Source organism: Apodemus sylvaticus, chromosome 11 (genome assembly GCF_947179515.1).
Source record: "Apodemus sylvaticus chromosome 11, mApoSyl1.1, whole genome shotgun sequence".
Classification (NCBI taxonomy): Eukaryota; Metazoa; Chordata; class Mammalia; order Rodentia; family Muridae; genus Apodemus; species Apodemus sylvaticus.
The window spans coordinates 9,463,443-9,481,326 of record NC_067482.1 but is presented as its reverse complement, the minus strand read 5'-3'; the positions used below and the strand labels follow the sequence as shown (position 1 = coordinate 9,481,326).

General features: G+C 44.8%; 1 protein-coding gene and 1 long non-coding RNA gene across 22 annotated transcripts in view; both read right to left on the bottom strand.

The window, feature by feature from the left end:
• Positions 1–6,014, bottom strand: part of Sec31a (SEC31 homolog A, COPII coat complex component) — a 59,720-nt gene extending 53,706 nt beyond the window's left edge. For 17 of the 21 annotated variants that reach the window (XM_052199420.1, XM_052199425.1, XM_052199438.1 and 14 more), the window contains exon 1: positions 5,659–6,013. The gene's annotated coding sequence lies outside the window, so the exon portion shown is untranslated. Of the gene's footprint in view, positions 1–734; positions 849–5,658 lie in introns of all 21 variants that reach the window. The other 4 variants (XM_052199439.1, XM_052199441.1, XM_052199442.1 and 1 more) reach the window with 2 other exon arrangements.
• Positions 6,015–9,629: 3,615 nt separating this feature from the next.
• Positions 9,630–17,884, bottom strand: LOC127696602 (uncharacterized). Its single transcript, XR_007980270.1, has 5 exons — positions 17,665–17,884; positions 17,466–17,579; positions 14,424–14,492; positions 11,321–11,388; positions 9,630–10,302 (listed from the first exon to the last, which is right to left on the bottom strand). It is a non-coding gene; the product is annotated as an uncharacterized LOC127696602 (long non-coding RNA).

The following is a 17,884-nucleotide window of genomic DNA, read 5'->3' as shown; positions in this document are numbered from 1 at the left end:
TGATGCATTTGTCAGCTTTGAAAGATGTTCCTCTGCCTCTGGGTCATCGCAGACATGGAAACGGACCAACTCTTACAGCCACTCTCCCCTTCTCTGCATGCACGAGCACATACATACATCCCTGCGATGCTGAACCCTGCCCGTGACATCGGTCCCAACCCGTTCCCAGTGCATCGCCAGCGAGGAAATGCTCTCAGCGCTCTGTGGCCACACTCTGCACTTGGTGTCCCAGGTGCCCTTCAGAGGGGCAAGTTCCCATCACTGTCTCTAGACTTGAGTTGTATGCATTCAAATTGCTTCTGAGCCGGCATGGTGGCGCAAGCCTGTAATCCCAACACTCTGGGAGGCAGAGGCAGGCGGATTTCTGAGTTCGAGGCCAGCCTGGTCTACAGAGTGAGTTCCAGGACAGGCAAGGCTATACAGAGAAACCCTGTCTCAAAAAAAAAAATCCAAAAAAAACAAAAAAGCAACAACAACAACAGCAACAACAAAAATGCTTCTGCTTCAAGATTTTATAAATGATAAAATTAAGGTAAAGAAAGTTAGATAATTTGCACAAGCTAGCAAGAAACAGCCATGTGTGAATTCAGAAGTTTAACTCCAAAATTAAACTGCCTATGTTTGTGTATTCAGCTTTGCTATCATCATCATCAAAATGTGTACAGACACACACACACACACACACACACACACACACACACACACACACACGGCTAAGTGGCTAGAGTGCCAACCTAGAATGGCGGAGGCCTTGTGGCCCCAACCCTCCAGAAGAAGCAGGACAATCAAGAGTTCATGGGCATCCTCCTGTCTCAGCTACTTCCTGGCCAGACTAGGTCCATGGGGCCCTGTTTTAAATCAACAACAACAATAAAAAATATTAGATTAAAAAAAAATATTAAGAAAGGCAGGCAAGCTGGCTCAGTAGATAAAGGCTCAGGTGGCAAAACCCAGCAGCCTATGCTTGACCTTGCAACACACAGGGCAGAATGGACTCTAAAGCAGTGCCCAGACTCCGCCTGCACACGTGGCCTGCGCACGTGGCCTGCAATCACACATACACATAAAGATAGTAATCATTTCAATTTAAAAATAAAAATATTAGTGTTTAGTAGCTAGCCTGTACAAGGTCCTAGGTTCATGTCTCAGTATCTAAACAAACAAACAAATAAATAAAATAAAGGACTAAAAGCAGAGGCAGGTCTGCAAATCTGAGACTAGTTTGGCCCTACCCAGTAAATTCCAGGCCAGCCAGGGCTATATAGCGACCCAGTATAAAAAGGATTACTTTTTTTTTGAGTCCGATACTTAAGAAGATCATTCTGGGGCTGGTGAGATGGCTCAGTGGTTAAGAGCTCCGACTGCTCTTCCGAAGGTCCTGAGTTCAAATCCCAGCAACCACATGGTGGCTCACACCCATCGGTAACAAGATCTGACTCCCTGTTCTGGAGTGTCTGAAGACAGCTACAGTGTACTTAACATATAATAAAAATAAATAAATCTTTAAAAAAAAAAAAAGGAGATCATTCCGGGTGAAAAAAACATTCTGATTTTGTAGGGACCCCCCCAAACAACAACAACAACAACAACCCAGGACCTATCTTCTTCGCCTAAGCCTCTTCCTCCTGTCAGTCACTGACTTGAAGAGAAAACTCAAGTTCCAGCTCACTTATGGAAACCCAGTTCCGTGGATACTTCTATAACTACCCTATTAGCACATATTACTTATGGATTTTTCCAGTCTGCCTCTTTACAAACTGCTTTATGTACCATCGTGTCAATTTTTAATCAGGTAGTAATCCTTACTCCTTTGGGATTCAAAGCTGCTTAGGTTGAGGCTAACCAGGTGGCTCAGTGATTCAAAGTGTCCACTGCGCTTGCAGAAAGCCCAGACTCAGTTCCGAGCACCCACACAGCAGCTCACAACTGTCTGCAACTTCAGTTCCAGAATCTGAGACCTTCTCTGGCCTCCAAAAGTTTCCTGAATGTAAGGGATACAGATAAATGGGCCAAAGCATATAAAGACAAACAAACAAAAAGCCAAATCTACATAGGGTAGCCTGAGGTACGGAAAAAGTATATGGAAATTTTGTTTTAACTTTTTTTAAAAGATTTACTTATTATTATATGTAAGTACACTGTAGCTGTCTTCAGACACTCCAGAAGAGGGCATCAGATATCTTTAAGGATGGTTGTGAGCCATCATGTGGTTGCTGGGATTTGAACTCATGACCTTCAGAAGAGCAGTCAGTGCTCTTACCTGGTGAGCCATCTCTCCAGCCCTTGTTTTAACTTTTAATGCTTATATTCAAGGGAAAACAAATGTACTAATGACCTTGATAAGCTAAGAAGGCCAGTGTCAGATAAAACTCTTTTATTAATTTTTAACTGCTTACATGATCTCATATTAAAAAAAAAATACTAGCAAGAAGTAGGTAGGAGTTAATTTCAGAATAATTTCTAAAAAGAAAAACAAACTGCTATTTTTTTTAAGCTGGGATTTGGGCTTAGAAATCACAGTAAAGCGCACAGAGTCCTAATATCTCTAAAGAGAGAGAGAGAGAGAGAAAGAGAGAGAGAGAGAGATACATAGGTAGGTAGGTAGATAATATCTGGACTAGAATCACAGTGCACTTACTGACAGCAGAAGTCCAAGGGCTACTTAATTCCTGAGTGTCTAGTTAATGTGTAACACAGAAATAACCTCAGGGACATAAAATAGCTAAGTAGTAACTCAAAGCACTCCTAAGTGTATCTATTTCTTTGCTCTAACACTCAACTTTCTAGTAAAACTTACTCCTCTGATTAAGCTATACAGAACTAAGCTTCAATGCAGGCTGCACGAACAGCAACTCAACACTGTTACAATGATGGCCTACACCTGAGCTGTGAACCAAATCAAACAAGAACATCCTACTCCATGTACTTACGAAGGAAGTCTCCAGTCTCACTGGGTTTTCTCCTACAAATATTTAATTGCAGATGATTTTCTTAAAACATGAGGGACAGAATGAAGCCATCTGTGCTTCTCAATGACAAACTATCTTTACAGTCTTACGTAGCCTTTCAATACTACATGATTATATTCACACTGCGCATAATTCATTTAAGAGCATTTTACCCAGAACATAATCATAGAAACAGGAAATGAGGCCGTTGAGGACAGCGGTCAGTCATACCCATCATCTGCAAGTCAGTGTGCACAGCAGAGGAGGGAGACTGAAGCCTGCCACAGACACCCACCGTCCAACGCTCACCTCAATGCATCTTTGTGGTCTTACTCCTCCCCCCAAAAGCTACCCACATCATATCTTTTGAGGATTAAATGGGGTGTTAGAGTGTTTAGAACACCGTCTAGCTCATTGTAAATAAATACAAATAACAGCTATTCTGAGCTCACAATAAAGGGCCTGGAGAAAAGGCTTATCCATTTAGGATGCTTCTTGTTCTCAATTCACAATTTAAACCGTCTATCTCAACAAGTCTTCAAGAATACATCTAAGTGCTAGGTGAAGTGGTGCACAGAGCTGGTCTAATCCTAGTGCTGGAGACTAGAGGTAGGAGATCAGCAGTTTTGAGCCTCCTGGGCTACACAGATAAGGTCTCAAAAAAACAAAACAAAACAAAACAAACAAAAAAGCAAGAGTTAGGGATGCAGCTCACAGTGCATTCCTACGATACCTAAGGTCCTGTGTATTCCTCCCCTCAACAGAAAAGTCAAAACCTAACATCTGAAGAACATTATGTTCCTGACAAGAACTCTCATTTTTTAACTAACCTTTTCTCCATGATAATTACATTGACTTAAGTGGAAACTTTATTCTTTCTAGCGACTGTCCTTAGTATTTTTAAATTGCATGCATATGTGTTTGTGTCTATGTTCGTTCGCACATGCGTGTGAGTACAGGTCCCCCTGGAGAGGCACTTGCAGGTAACTTGATGTGGTGCCAGGAAGAGCAGCTTGTGTCCTTAACTGATGAGCCACCTCTGCAAGCCTAAACTCATTTCCACATTCCAAGTTTTATGCAGCAACGTGAAAGCCAACAGCACTATTCTGTCAAAAACAGCAACTTTGCAAACAGCTGCCCCACACTTCAGAAAGTGCGAAGTCAGAAGTCATGGACTCAACACCTTTGATTCTTAAATGACAAGTGCAAATCCCTTCCTGGCACTATGTTTAGTAAAGATCCAAGTAGGCAGAATAACTCATAGAGGATAGGAATATTTGTTCTCCGAGGGTTACTTCGCATCATCAGCTGTTCCAGGCTCACTTCATTCAACCAAATTAAAAAAAAAAAAAAATCAACCAAGGTTGCAGAATTGCACATTATCTTACAAATCAACAAGATAAAATGTTAGGGGATGAAGTTAAATCTACAACAAAAGAAAATACTGCGGGTGCGGTGGCAGAAGCCAGAGATCCCACAGCTAGGGCGGTTAGAGAAGGAGGGTCAGAATTCAAGGTCATCCTTAGCTAGTCAACGAGTTGTCTCATATAGACTACTCTATATGAGACCCTATCTCAAAGAATGAAGTAGGGGAAGAATAGAGGAAGAAAAAAAAAGAAATTAATTTAGCTGTATCACTTGACAAGTTTTTAATGTGGAATTTTCAAACCTCATGAAATTACACAGAAAATTCTACCCAGTATGTGCACACAGTGTACACAGGTTTTTCTAGGAAGACAGCCAATGCTTCCAAGGGGGGCTACAAATGCCAAAAGATTGATAATCATTGCTTTTTATAGTTCACAAATGTCTTTCTACTCTTACATGTTTCAGGGGAAAAAAAAACTGTTTACAAAATTAACCAGTGAAATCCAAAACTCATCTCAAATCTCACATTTCCAGTCCATAATGTGTAACATTCACAACTTGAGAGAAATTATCCAAAATTTCTTATTCCCGGCAAACCTTTCTTGGCTTGCTTTAACTAAGAGAGAACCAAGGACAGAATCACTTAAAAGGGCAGAACATTTTTTTTTTAATTTGGTTTTTTCGAGACAGGGTTTCTCTGTGTAGTCCTGGCTGTCCTGGAACTCACTCTGTAGACCAGGCTGGCCTCGAACTCAGAAATCCGCCTGCCTCTGCCTCCCAGAGTGCTGGGATCACAGGCGTACGCCAGCACCGCCTGGCTAAAAGGGAAGAACATTTTAGCCAACTCCTGAATAATCAGGATATAGGAGCTACTGACATGAGCAAACTTCTAATTATATATATATTAAAGAGTTACAACTGTAGGCAAAGAACCAAGTTCCAGCTTTTTATAGTTTAACAATTTGGAGAACTATCTTGCAACTTCCAGGAAGACCTGCAGAATTAGTTCTACGAGCTCACCGAAAAAGTTTATATGCCCACAAGTCCAGGCAATTATTTTACAACTGCCTCACAATGTAATTTAATACAACAGCAGCAAAATCATACACTTTTGAAGCACAGGCTGTGATTAGCGACTGCTGTCCCTAAATAATACAATCGTAGTTAAGTGATAGTCCTTCCTTTCAAATCATGAACCTTTAAATTTGGCAACAGTTCAAACACAATTTAAAACAAAAATCTCAACCTAACTGAAGTCAAAGGAATAATCCCGAGGTCTGTTTCCCTTCCATGCCCTTCGGGCTCGCACCACTTTGTGCACAGGGTCTGAAAGGCTCCTAACCTCAAACTCGCTCCCGAGCAGGGCAGCCTGGAAACGTTGGCAGAGGATGAGGGGCGCGATCACCCCGCTGCTGAGACTCCAGGCGTTGTCCCGGCGGGGCCGAAACGAGACTGGGGCGCGCCGTCAGCGGAGAACGGGCCGCGGGCCTCGGCAGCGGACACCGAACCTGGCGAGGGGCAGGAAACAAACGGCGGAAACACCTGGCGGACCTCAGCGACCTGTCCTGCGTTAGCCGGCGAACGTCCGACTCTCCCAAGATCCGCCGCCGCCCCTCCTCCGCGGCCCAGGGCCACCTCCTTGCTCCGCTCCAACGTGGCAGCCGCAGCCCCGCCTGCAGGCCGCCACTTCCGGGTGCGGCAACTCGCCACGCCCACCCGGCTGGCCGGCACTTCCGGAAGCAGCGATTCGCTCCTCCCACCCCGCGGTAAGGCACTTCCGGGAGCAGCAACTCCGGTAGGTTAGTCCCGCCGGAGGTGAGGATTCCGCCGCGCTGTGTGAGGAGGCGCCTAACCTAAGGATGCATCCGCTTGGCGGTGGATCAAGGGGAAGTCGCGCTGGGCGTCTCCGTCGTGGAAGTAGAGCGGTGACCGCGAGGACGCCACGTAGCACTTCTGTGAAGCGTCAGCAGCTGCTGGCGACAATACCCACATTGGGAAGGCGAGCGAAAACTGGGCTGCAAGGACCGGTTCAGTTTGTGACTTGGCTAAGTTAATTATTGGTTCTTCATCTTCCCTTTGAGAACTTACGTGATTTTGTCGCACACACCCAAAGGCTATTACTTATATTCTATAGAGTCTTAGCTGCGTGAGTGAGGTATATTGAATGAAGTTAGTATTCTTAATATTTCAGTAACTATCCATGGTATTCAGACCTTTTAGCCCTCACCCTGGGCTACCGGAACAAAGTAAGAACCCTAATTGACGTGATGCTCTCAGATTGGAGAGTTGAGATCTCCAATGAGGGATCTAAACCAATAACTGGAAATGTAGAAGCTGGTCTGTAGAGCAAAAGAGTGATGCCACACTCCAGAAGTAGAGGCAGGAAGATCAGGAGATCAAAGCTAGTCTAAATTCAGGTCACCCTGGGCGACCTGCAAGAGAGCCTTTCTCAAAAAGCAAAAAAAAAGAAAAATATATATACCGCCATCAAAGGCTGGAGAGATGGCTTAACAGTTAAGAGCACTTGCTGGTTTTGCAGAGGGCTTGGGTTTATTTCCCAGAACCCATGTGGCAGTGGGTTTTGTGACTCCAGTTTTAAAGGAACCCTACATCGTCTGACCTCCAGCAATATCTGCATGCAATTGAGCATACATAAAAAATGCAGGCACTCAACACACACACAAAAGTGAATAAACCATAAACAACAAAAGAAATTAGGTGCTGAGATTCCCTATCCCAACTTAAGCTAGCTCTAGTCTATTTCTGTAAATTTTAACAAGATGAGGCTGGTTTGGGACCCTTTGGTTCCAGACACTTAGGATATTACTATCTCCCTTTGAGGTTCTACCCTTAAAGGATGTGTTGCCTGGTTGTACTTTTAATTTAGGGTGAAATTATTTCAGCAGTGAAATCACTTGTCGTAACTATTAGCACCTGGACTGAACTGAGGTCTCCTAATGTTGACCTCACCCAACTCTCCTCTTCTGTAACACCTTACTTACAGACTCCTTAAATGAAGTAATGCGTCTTTAAAACACAAACTATCAGCAAGGGGGACATGGAGGCAGAAGCAGGAAGATTGTGTGAGGCTAGCCTGAACTACATAGTGACACACCTTGTCTTTCCATGCTGAGGGTGTGCTTTATAGTAAGAGTTTTTGCACAGTGTACACCAGGCTGTTTGATCCCTAGCAAAAAGCCAGTAGCCCAAAGTACTGGAAAGTGGAAATGATCTTTATTCACCCCTCAGTGTCCTGCATATGTATTTCACTTTAAAGAGCAAGTTTACAGAGCTCAGAAAATAGTAGGCCACCCAAGCCCAGCACAAGAACAGGACCTATATAACAGCTCAGGGCAGCAGCCAACATCTGTAACTCCAGCAGTAGAGGGACAGAGATAGGCAGTGATCCCCAGCACAGCAAACATAAGGAACTTCCTGGGCGCAGTAAAGGTCAGCCCCTTTACTGACCATGGTGACCTAACCAGGCCGGGGCACCCTGGGTGGAATGTTAAGAGGAAACAGAAAGCGTATACTAGGTAAGTGCATTACCACTAATACATATCTGCAGCCTTCATATTGAGACAGGTTTTCCTGTCCATGAACTTGATAACCTAACGTTCCTGCGTGGCTGGGATTCGCAGTCCTGCACCATTAGGTTGACTGTGGGAGACTGGTGTCAGAGTGATAGTTGTACAATATCAGAGTTTGCAAAGGACCACCTGCACCAATCAAGGAAAAACTAGTACCATTCACAAGTCTTTTAGCTCATCTCAGTGAACTTATCAATGAAAATGAAACTTTCAGAAAGTTCATTCCAGACTGATCTACTCATTGAAGCCAGAATGGAGGTATTAATACATGTGGTGGATGGAGTCAGTAAAATTCACCATTCGGTCACTAGACTGCCTGTTGCACAGCTCTTGATTCCCGTGATGCAAAGGCAATCAAGTTTGCCTGGTTAGTGCTCTGTGGCATTGCTGTCACACACCTCGAAGCACCTCAGGAAGGCTTCTTCTCCCAGGCTGTTTAGGTCTCTAATGGAGCTTCAGGCAGCAGGAAATCTTTTTAAATTTATTTTCAATTCTGTGTCTTATGGGAGGGGATGAACACTGAATCCAGGCACCTATGGGGAGGCCAGGTGTCAGTTCTCCCTTGGTTCCTCTGAAAGAACATTATTGGCTCTTAACCCTTAGGAAATCCTAAAGCTCCTGTTGATGATTTGTCAGGGATCAGCCATGACTGGCTTTTATCTAACTGGTAAGATGGGCATAGGGCTCCAATTATGTAAACTAGTTGCACTTTGACTTCAGGGGGTAAATGTGACCAGAAAGGGGAGGAGAGCCTTAGGAGCCTCCTGTTTAAGTCACATAGGCACAACAGTCAACAACTGGTTATTTTGTTTCACTGGGTTTTTGAAGATGCTGGGTAGAATGGAGGAAAAGAGCAAGGCATGGTGACACATGCCTATGATGCCAGTGCATAGGAGAAAGGGGCACAAATACAGGTTGGAGGTCATCCTCAGCTGAGATTCCCTCAAGAAAACATAGCAGCCCATAGTGAGCTGAGGAACAAAGGCAAATAGCCTATTACTGTTCATGAGTCAGACCTAGAACTGGAGTTTGTATTGTGGAGAAAAAAATAACATTTCAAGGAAGTTCCAGAAACTTCCCTCCCAATGACTAGTCTACAGCAACAGAGAATGCCTGAACCCTGGACCCCAACTCCAAACATGGCATCTCCAAGAGATCAAGGGCCCAATCTACATCCAAGGTACAACCCTCTAAAGGAGTGTTTCACCTTAATGAAGACGCCTGACAAGGGCCAACACCTAAAGGTCAAGAACCATGAGTTCCAGTTACTGGATCAGATGTCATGAAGTCCTCAGATGAAATGGGTCTTAATGATGCAGGCCAGAAGGGGAAAGACAGTGGGGCAAAAAAGAGATTAGCAGTTTGGACACTGATGAGGCACAGCCGCTGGGTACGCAGACTCTACGTCTCAGTGGCTGCCAACTCCAGAGGAGCCTGAGTGATGAGCGGTCTGACAAAGGGAACAGTGGGTCCCTACCAGAGAAGGCAGTGTGACCCAGCTAACAGGGAGGACAAGCTCTCCTACAGAGACCAGGGGCACTGGTCCCCAACTAAGTAACTCACCCCTGCTGGGGACCTTTGGGTGTCACTAACAATTGTTCTGACCACTTGACTGAAGGAGCCCTAACTCAGAAACAGGAGTCTCCGCTTTCCCCACACCCTGGTATGGGCAACAACTGCTGTGGTTTGGAGTAGCAAGCAATAAAGAGCTCACCAGCCAGAGTAGGAGAAAACGATGTTTATTGTTACACTACAAATGAGCAGCAGCTAAGACTGGAGTTGCATTTGAGAGGACAAACTGGCTGTTTTTATTAGGCATTTAGTGTGGTTCCTGCAATGTCAACGAGGCCACTTCTGTCTGCCTGAGCTAGCCCTCCCCAGAAAGCAACTCAGACAGGAAGTTACAGTTCATTTAACGGGCTGCAGTCACAACATCCCAACACAGGACTCTTGCTTTTTCTCCACAACGCAGAGACTTCAAATTCATATTCACAAAGTTGGGCTGGAGAGATGGCTCACAGCTGCCTGTAGCTTCAGCTGCACTGAGGGCACTGCAGGCACACAGCATTGCCATTACAAATGAATCTTTACAAGGGAAAGATTTACAAGTTTACTTCTTTTGACAATGTTGATCCCTTTCTCATTTCAAAACAGGATAATGGTTTGTGTACAGTTTGAACAAAACTGTCACCAGCAGTTTGTTCCATTAACCTTTGCATGTTTACATTTCAATTAAACAGCAACAGTCTAATGTTTCAGTTTTACTATTTTGTTTTTGTTTTTGTTTTTTTTAAATCACATTTATTGTGTATATGTGGTCAGAAGACAACTGTCAGGAGTCAGGTCTCTTCTTCCACACTGTGGGTCCCAAGAATTAACTGAGGTCAGCAGCAGGCCTGTGTGAAGAACAGTTTGTTAGAGCAGGAAGGCGCAGGCATGGAGGAGTGCAGACGATTGCAGGGCTGTGGGTGAGTGATCTCCAAGAGCCTGGGCTCCGGTCTAGGTAGTCTGTTGTTACAGGCCATTTGGCTTAGAACATTTTACTTCCATCATTAGCAGAAATAAAGGCTGTTTTGAACCAATTGTTTCATTGATTTTATGGTTTTGCTTCTTAACTGATTCTAGTTTTCTCACCATAGTCCTGAGTTATCATTTCCTTAAATATTCACTAATTTTAGAGAAGTAAGTCTCTGTAGTTTTAGGTTTTTTGGGTGAGAAGGGACAAATCAGGCTGGCAAACGGGAGTACCCTAAGGAGTCATTAATGGAAGAAGGAACACTGAACTGCACAGTAGCTAGTTCCTACCTCTTCTACAATTTGTTCCTTTAACTACTGGGTCGTACCTCTGATCATCCCAACTTTCTAATGTGGAGGTGACATTCTTCATTTAGAGATAAGTACCCCTTTTAGCAGTCAGCAGGCCTGTCCCCCCACCCCCATTTTGTAATACATTACCAGTCCATTTGGTCCTGCATGGCCATTAGCAAACTAATATTAAGAAGCCATAGAAAAAATCCCCCTGTACACCCATACCCAGCCAGCACTGACTCCCAACCCAGCTAACAGGTATGGCCTGTTGCAGTAACCTTTACCCAGGCAAGTCAGGACCCAATGCATGTCCAGCTGGCTGTGGGAATGTTTCCTTCCACACATAAAGAAAATGCCAGGCATGGATGACACCAGGGAGGCCAGCCAGTTAGTGGCTCTCACACAGTGAAGGTTTGCTTACACTGATCCCCAGGCATGTCTCCTACTGGCTGTGCTCCTCAAAGCAATCTCTACATATCGGGACTGGGGAAAACCAAGGCAACAATCACAGAAATCCCAGGTACCTAAAAGACTGAGGCATAGCTAGAGCTGAAAACCACCCTAGTAACTCTGCATAAAGAACTTAGTAAGTTCACAAATCCTTACCTTATATAAATCTTCAAATTACTGAATACATCCATCTATGTTACAAAAAAGATCCTTTGATTTCATTCCTACAAGAAACATGGACAAATCAGTGCACAAAGCTAATCACAGGCATTTGTACTTGCTGAATTTAAGCTCTACTTAGAAAAGCTTTGTTCGCCGGGCGGTGGTGGTGGTGCATGCCTATAATCCCAGCACTCTGGGAGGCAGAGTCAGGTGGATTTCTGAGTTCGAGACCAGCCTGGTCTACAGAGTGAGTTCCAGGACAGCCAGGGCTACACAGAGAAACCCTGTCTCGAAAAACCAAATCAAAAAAAAGAAAAAATTAAAAAAAGAAAAGCTTTGTTTTCTCCTAGCCCTTTAAAATGTAAATTCAGCTTTACAACTAAGTATCCATTTTCTAATGTAAAACATATCAAAAAATTCATGAAGCCTATTCAAGTATACTATCTACTTTGTTCAGACAATCTCTTATCACCTTAGTGTATCTTCTCATTATCAAGCAAACCACATATGAAAATGTCTACCTTATATAATGTATATTTTGTGCTTTAAGTATATTTCCTTTTTTTTTTTTAAAAAAAAAGATTTGTTTATTATATGTAAGTACTCTGTAGCTATCTTCAGACACCCCAGAAGAGGGTGTCAGATCCCATTACGGATGGTTGTGAGCCACCATGTGGTAGCTGGGATTTGAACTCAGGACCTCTGGAAGAGCAGTCAGAGCTCTTAAACGCTGAGCCATCTCTCCAGCATTTAATTATGTTTCCTTAAGGGTATTTATTTTATGTTATAAGTAAGAGTGTTTCACCTGTGTGATTGATTACATGTGCCCAAGGAAAAGGGCTTCGGATTCCCCTGGGATTGGAGGGGCAGGTGGCTGTGAGCAGCTATGTCCCTGCTAGGATGTGAACCAGGCCATCTGAAGGACAGCCAGCGCTCTTAACCACTGACCCATCTCTGCAGCCACTTTAGATGTATACTGTATTTCTTAGAGGTTTCCAACTAAGCTCTTCCTAGCAGGTGTGGCCAACATGTAACCCAGATGCAACACCATGCACCTGAAAACAGCTATGACTGCAACGCAACAGCTGCAATCACACTCAGGACATGAGCGCGTCATGTGTGGCGTGATAGTCAGGTTCTGTTGCTCTCTCATGCATCTACTTTGAAGGTGACCATGCTGTGCTTCAACTTCAAAGTCAGTCTTCTCTGTGAGTGAAGTGGGTTCACTCCTACAGGCGAGAGATGAGAGGCCTCCAGACAGCCAGGATCGGCTCCTAATGAGTCGCCAGCCTTGGGTCATCAGCCCAAGCAGCTGGGCACATCCGTGGAGTTCTTAATTGGATCACTGGAGGTGGGCGGGCACACCTTCTGGTGGCAGACCCATGCGAGCTTGCTTCCCACCAGCTTGCCCACCTCTTGCTGGCATCAGAATCCAGTTCCTGCAGAGTCTAATGTTTCTCTACCACATCAGAACTCATGGACTGAACTACCAGCTTCCTGCCTCTCATTGCAGGGCTAGTTGGACCACAGCCGTGAGGCCTCCTGGTAAATCTGCCTTTGATATATCCACTTCTGTATGTGTGTATCCATTTATCAGTTCTGTTCCTTTAAAGAACCCAGACTGATACAGTAGGGTACGGAGTATCAACATTCTGATTTTCCAAGCACCGAGGAGGAGACAAGTATTGTGTAAGTATATGCTCATCACACTCCACAGAAATCAAGCTTTGGGGGAAATGGAAACATACTTCAGTCATGGTAAGTGTTTGTACAATTGGACCACAGCCCCCTCCAAAAAATACTAAGCTCAAAGATACCTAATTTTATTATAGTCTAGTTCCACCAGCTTTTCCAATTACCTCCATAATTAAGAAAGAATGCTTCCCGAAAACAACAAACAAGGAAAGCATTCTGACTACAGTTTAAATGCCCTAGGAACTTTCCACATACATAAATTATATGCAAACAGGCAAAAAAAAAAAAAAAAAAAAAATCAAGAAAGATGTGTGAACTGGAGGCCAGCCTGGTCTACACAGTAGGTTCCGGGACAGCCAGGACTATGCAGAGACTGTCTTGAAAAGCAAAGGCAGGAGCTGGGAGAGCAACACAGCACTAGGCTGGAGGGCTGGCTCAGCTTAGAGAGCCAGCTGCTCCCAGCAGCCGCACGGCTCACAAGCCTCTTTACTAGTTTGGGAGGACCTGATCCCCTCTTCTGGATTCAGGCATTAACACCCATACACAGAAATTTTTTTAAAAAACCACTTAGACATGCATTCTCTTATACTCATTTCCTGGATTCAGTTACTAAATCCAAATGCCAAGTATAAATCCAAATCATAAATATGAAATAAATAGATACATCTTTAAAAGAAGCTAGCCAACAGTCAACCTCCAAGATACTTGCTACCAGGCACGAGGTAAAGAACAGAATCCTTACAGTGTGGAAACCTTGTGAATAAGTTACAGAAGGACACAGCATTGAAGGTGCTGACTCAACTAGCCAGGAAGCTGACAACAGTCGGATGCTCAAGAGACACAGAGCTAACCCTCCAGTGAAGAGGACTGTTCCGCCCACAGGGCCATTGTGAGAAACTATGGCAAAATGCCTGATACGTGTGCATAGAGCACATCTCTGAAACTTAGAGGGATTTGCTGTAAAGACTACTTAAGGGTTAAGAGGACTGGGGTCCAATTCGCGGCAGACACGGCAGCTTCGCAACCATCTCCAGTTGCAGGGGATCGGATGCCCTCACGGCCTTACATGATGCAGACGTACGTGCAGGCTAAACACACACACACACACACACACACACACACACACACACAGAGAAAGAAAGAAAGTAATTAAAGGACCTGTCATTAAGACAGATGGCCTGAGCTCGATGTCTGAGACCAAGGTGAGAGAACTTCCAAGTCGTCCTCTAACCTCCACGAAAGCACGTACACAATAACTATCAGAATTTTTTTCTGACACCCCCAAAATAGGTAATTAAGATTTCACCAAAGCCTTTAGGATTCCAGTCTTTACTAGCATAATCTTTCCCAGACTGTATCACTCAGGATAGTTGATTAATATATACAAAACAGTTGATTATACCTTTCCTGTCTTTCATAATCATCTTCCAGAGCCACGCATCTCTTCCAGACATCACCAAGAACACAGCTCCTGAAAGAAGGGATAGTATTTTAAGACGTGCCGGGGCCGACACATGATGCTACAGCACCTTTAGTAAAGCTTACATATCCTCATTAGTTCCTCAATAATCACAGCAGCTCATTATGTGAACAGCAGTGAAGAGTTTAATCATCGGATATGCAGCCACTAGAGGAACAGAAAGAGCACACAGACCACTCCATGCCCACACCAGTTCACTAATGTCTCTTAAAGGTTGTTTTATTTAAGGGTCCATGACATTTAAGTAAATGGGCTTTGCATAGTTCCCCATTTGTCAGCATTACAATGTAGTCGCATTACCAGAGAGACCGGAAACATTCAGAGCTGTATGGCCAGACTTGTCGGACTATCAGGACCCACGTAAGTGCCCCGGGAGGCTCACGGGGACAGGCACTCAGTTCAACAGGCACCTCACTGGAGATGCTCCCATGCTGTCTGCTCAGCCCCAACACCCACACCCCCCAATGAATATCTTAGCAGGCTATGTTTCTGAAATCATTCAGCCCATGTGGTGGTTTGACTGTGATTGGCACCTCACATGGTCTGTCCGGGAAGGATTAGGAGGTGTGGCCTCGTCGGAACCCCAAAGCCCTCAAAGTGTCTTGCTCTCTGCTAGCGGAGCAGAATGGAAAGCTCCCAGCAGCTGCCAGTGCCACGCCTCCCTGCCCAGCTGCCCCTAGGACCCCGCTTCTCTAGAAGTGTCATGGCACTTAGCAGTACCTCATGTTCTTTTAGTATATTAACAATGTAAGATGACAAAAGTATTCTTTGGGTACTAATCACAAAAATTTTCCTCAATCATGACCTGTATCTATTTTTATGTATAGCCGTTTCTCTGCGCCTGCATTCCACCCTCATGCCTGATACGCAGAGGGCATGGCACTGGATCCCTGGAACTGGAGTTATTAGACTAGGCCACAGCGCTGCATGTGCTCCGAATCGCCTCCAACCTCACCCATCCCCACAAACCCTTGTACAAATACTTAAGGTTTTTTGTTATCATGGTTTTTCAACTTAATCCATTATCTTGGGGGGGGGGGCGGTACAGATGTCCTCTGACTCTTCTGTGGAAATCAGCCTATGGGGGCGGTTAGCTCTCTCCCTCCCTTTCACAGATTCTGGGATTGATTATGCAATCAGGCTTCCACCAGGGCCATCTCGCTAGGCCTTGCCTTTCCTCTTTGAGCATGGATTTTGTTTGTTCGCAGTACTACAAACTGGGCCCAAAACATTGTGCAATGCTACATAGCCAAATGCTTTCCAGTCACACACGAGCAGAAGGCGTGTGCCAGAAAAATAAACTCTTCTCAGACTGTGAGTCAGGGTCTCAGTAACTCCGGCGGGCCTGGAACTGGGTCTGACCCATCTCTGCCTCAAGTTGCTTACTGTGAACGTCCTTCTTACAAATTTTAGGGGGAAAGGAGGGGCACAGTACAAGCTACTACTTCCACGTGTGGCAAGAAATAAAAATAAAAAATATGGAACGTCTGCTCTCGGTTGGTAGTAAATAGGGACCTGAACTCGAGAAGCAGTTCTATAATCCAGAGAACAGAAACGCAGCAATACTTGCCCACTAACACTCAAATACTAAATGTCTGACGCAGACAAGGTTACACTCAGGCAATAAAAAGGTTAAACATTTTTTTTTTTTTTTTTAGTTTTTCAACACCTGGTGTCTTTATGTAGCACTGACTGTCCAAGAACTCACTCTGTAGAGCAGGATGTCATTAGAAACCAAGTGATCTGCCTCTTTAATCCACTTAAATCTGCTGCCTCTGCTGGGATTAAAGGCACACAATGCCACCACTGTCCGTCAAAAACGGTGACCTCTTACCATTCTTCTGTAGGGGAGAAAAAGAAACAGCCACAAAAATCCTATGCACTAGTTTCTTATCCCATCTATCTGAAACATACAGAACAGGTCAGCTCTACAGGTGCAAAGCTGCCTCTAGGGACTGGGGGGACAAGGGACAGTTAATATGAATGGAGTTTCTTTGGGCAAGAGCTACAGCACAAGTGGTAGAGCACTAGGTTCACCCTCTAGCACATTAGAGCACACCACTGGGAAGGTGGAGGGAAGATGACCACTAGAACAGTCACGCCGAGCTACACAGCCAGTCTGATCTAGCCTGGGTTACACGAGACCTTTCTTGAAGAAAAAAAAAAATCAAAACAAGAATGCTGTCCAGACAGGGTGAGGTAAGACCTCTAAACCAGCCTGAACCTCTGCTCCCAGCTTTCCGGGAGATACTCAGAAAGATAACCCCCAGTTTGAAAACAGATTCTAGGCAACAAGCCTGGCTCAAAAAAGATAATAAAACTCTAACTGTTCTAAAAACAAGTGCTGGATGGTGACGCAGTAGCTGAAATCATGCACACGTGCTGGGTTCGAGTCCCCAGCACTGCACGATAAAAACACAGGTGTTGCGAGTTGCTTACTGATACTAAACCTCACTTAACTCATCTTAAGTGTGAAGAAACTCACTTAAGGAAAAGCATAAAGCCTGGCATTCTTGACAATCAAGCAAACATTTGCACTATGTCTCCCCCAGCATCCGGTTTCCCAAAAGTTCATGGGCTGTGTTTTAAAAAGAAACAAAATAATAAGTATATAAAATGGGGGAAACCCAGCAAAAACTGTTGATTTCATCCAAATAAGATAAAAGCATATAATGGAAAGGCACGAGTAAGTTAATACCTTGATGACGCGGTTGACTTCCATCCTGAGTAAAAAAAATAGGAGGGGAAAAAAAGAATCTTTTGGACTTTAATTTCGTATCATTTCAGGGATACAAAGAAATGAAATGCTTCAATCGGAGGCCTCCAGTAAAATCTCAGTCCTGAAAGCTAGCCATCCGCGATGCCCCATTTCTAACCCCGAACAAAGACCTGCCGGCCCTCCCTGTTTCCGTACCGTGCAGCGCCCACCGCAATGGCGGGCAGCACGGGCCGGAGAGCCTTTACCTTCTTTTATTGACCACAAGAAAAAGGTCTCTCATCAGGACACCGGAGCATCCTCACTCAAGCTGCCGTGGTATCACACCCATGGAGCTCCCGCGTCACCTCGGCATCAGCGACCTGCAAACGAGACCAGACAAGGCTGAGATCACTCTTTTGTCCCACTTGCTACACAACATCGGCAGACATCACGACCTGTCCCTACCCGTCTCCTGGCGACATTGTCCAATCAGTCCTCCCGGTCGCGAGCCACCATGACCAGGGCTCGGTTCTCATCTCGCTACTACCTACTACCATGCTCGCCCACGGCGCGATGGCGCTGGATTACACGCGAGGAAGTGGAAACCGGAGAAAAACCAGAGCTCTAGCAAAAGAAGGACCGGAAGGCTAAGGAGAGCGTGTCCACGAAGGCCCTTAAGGAAGCC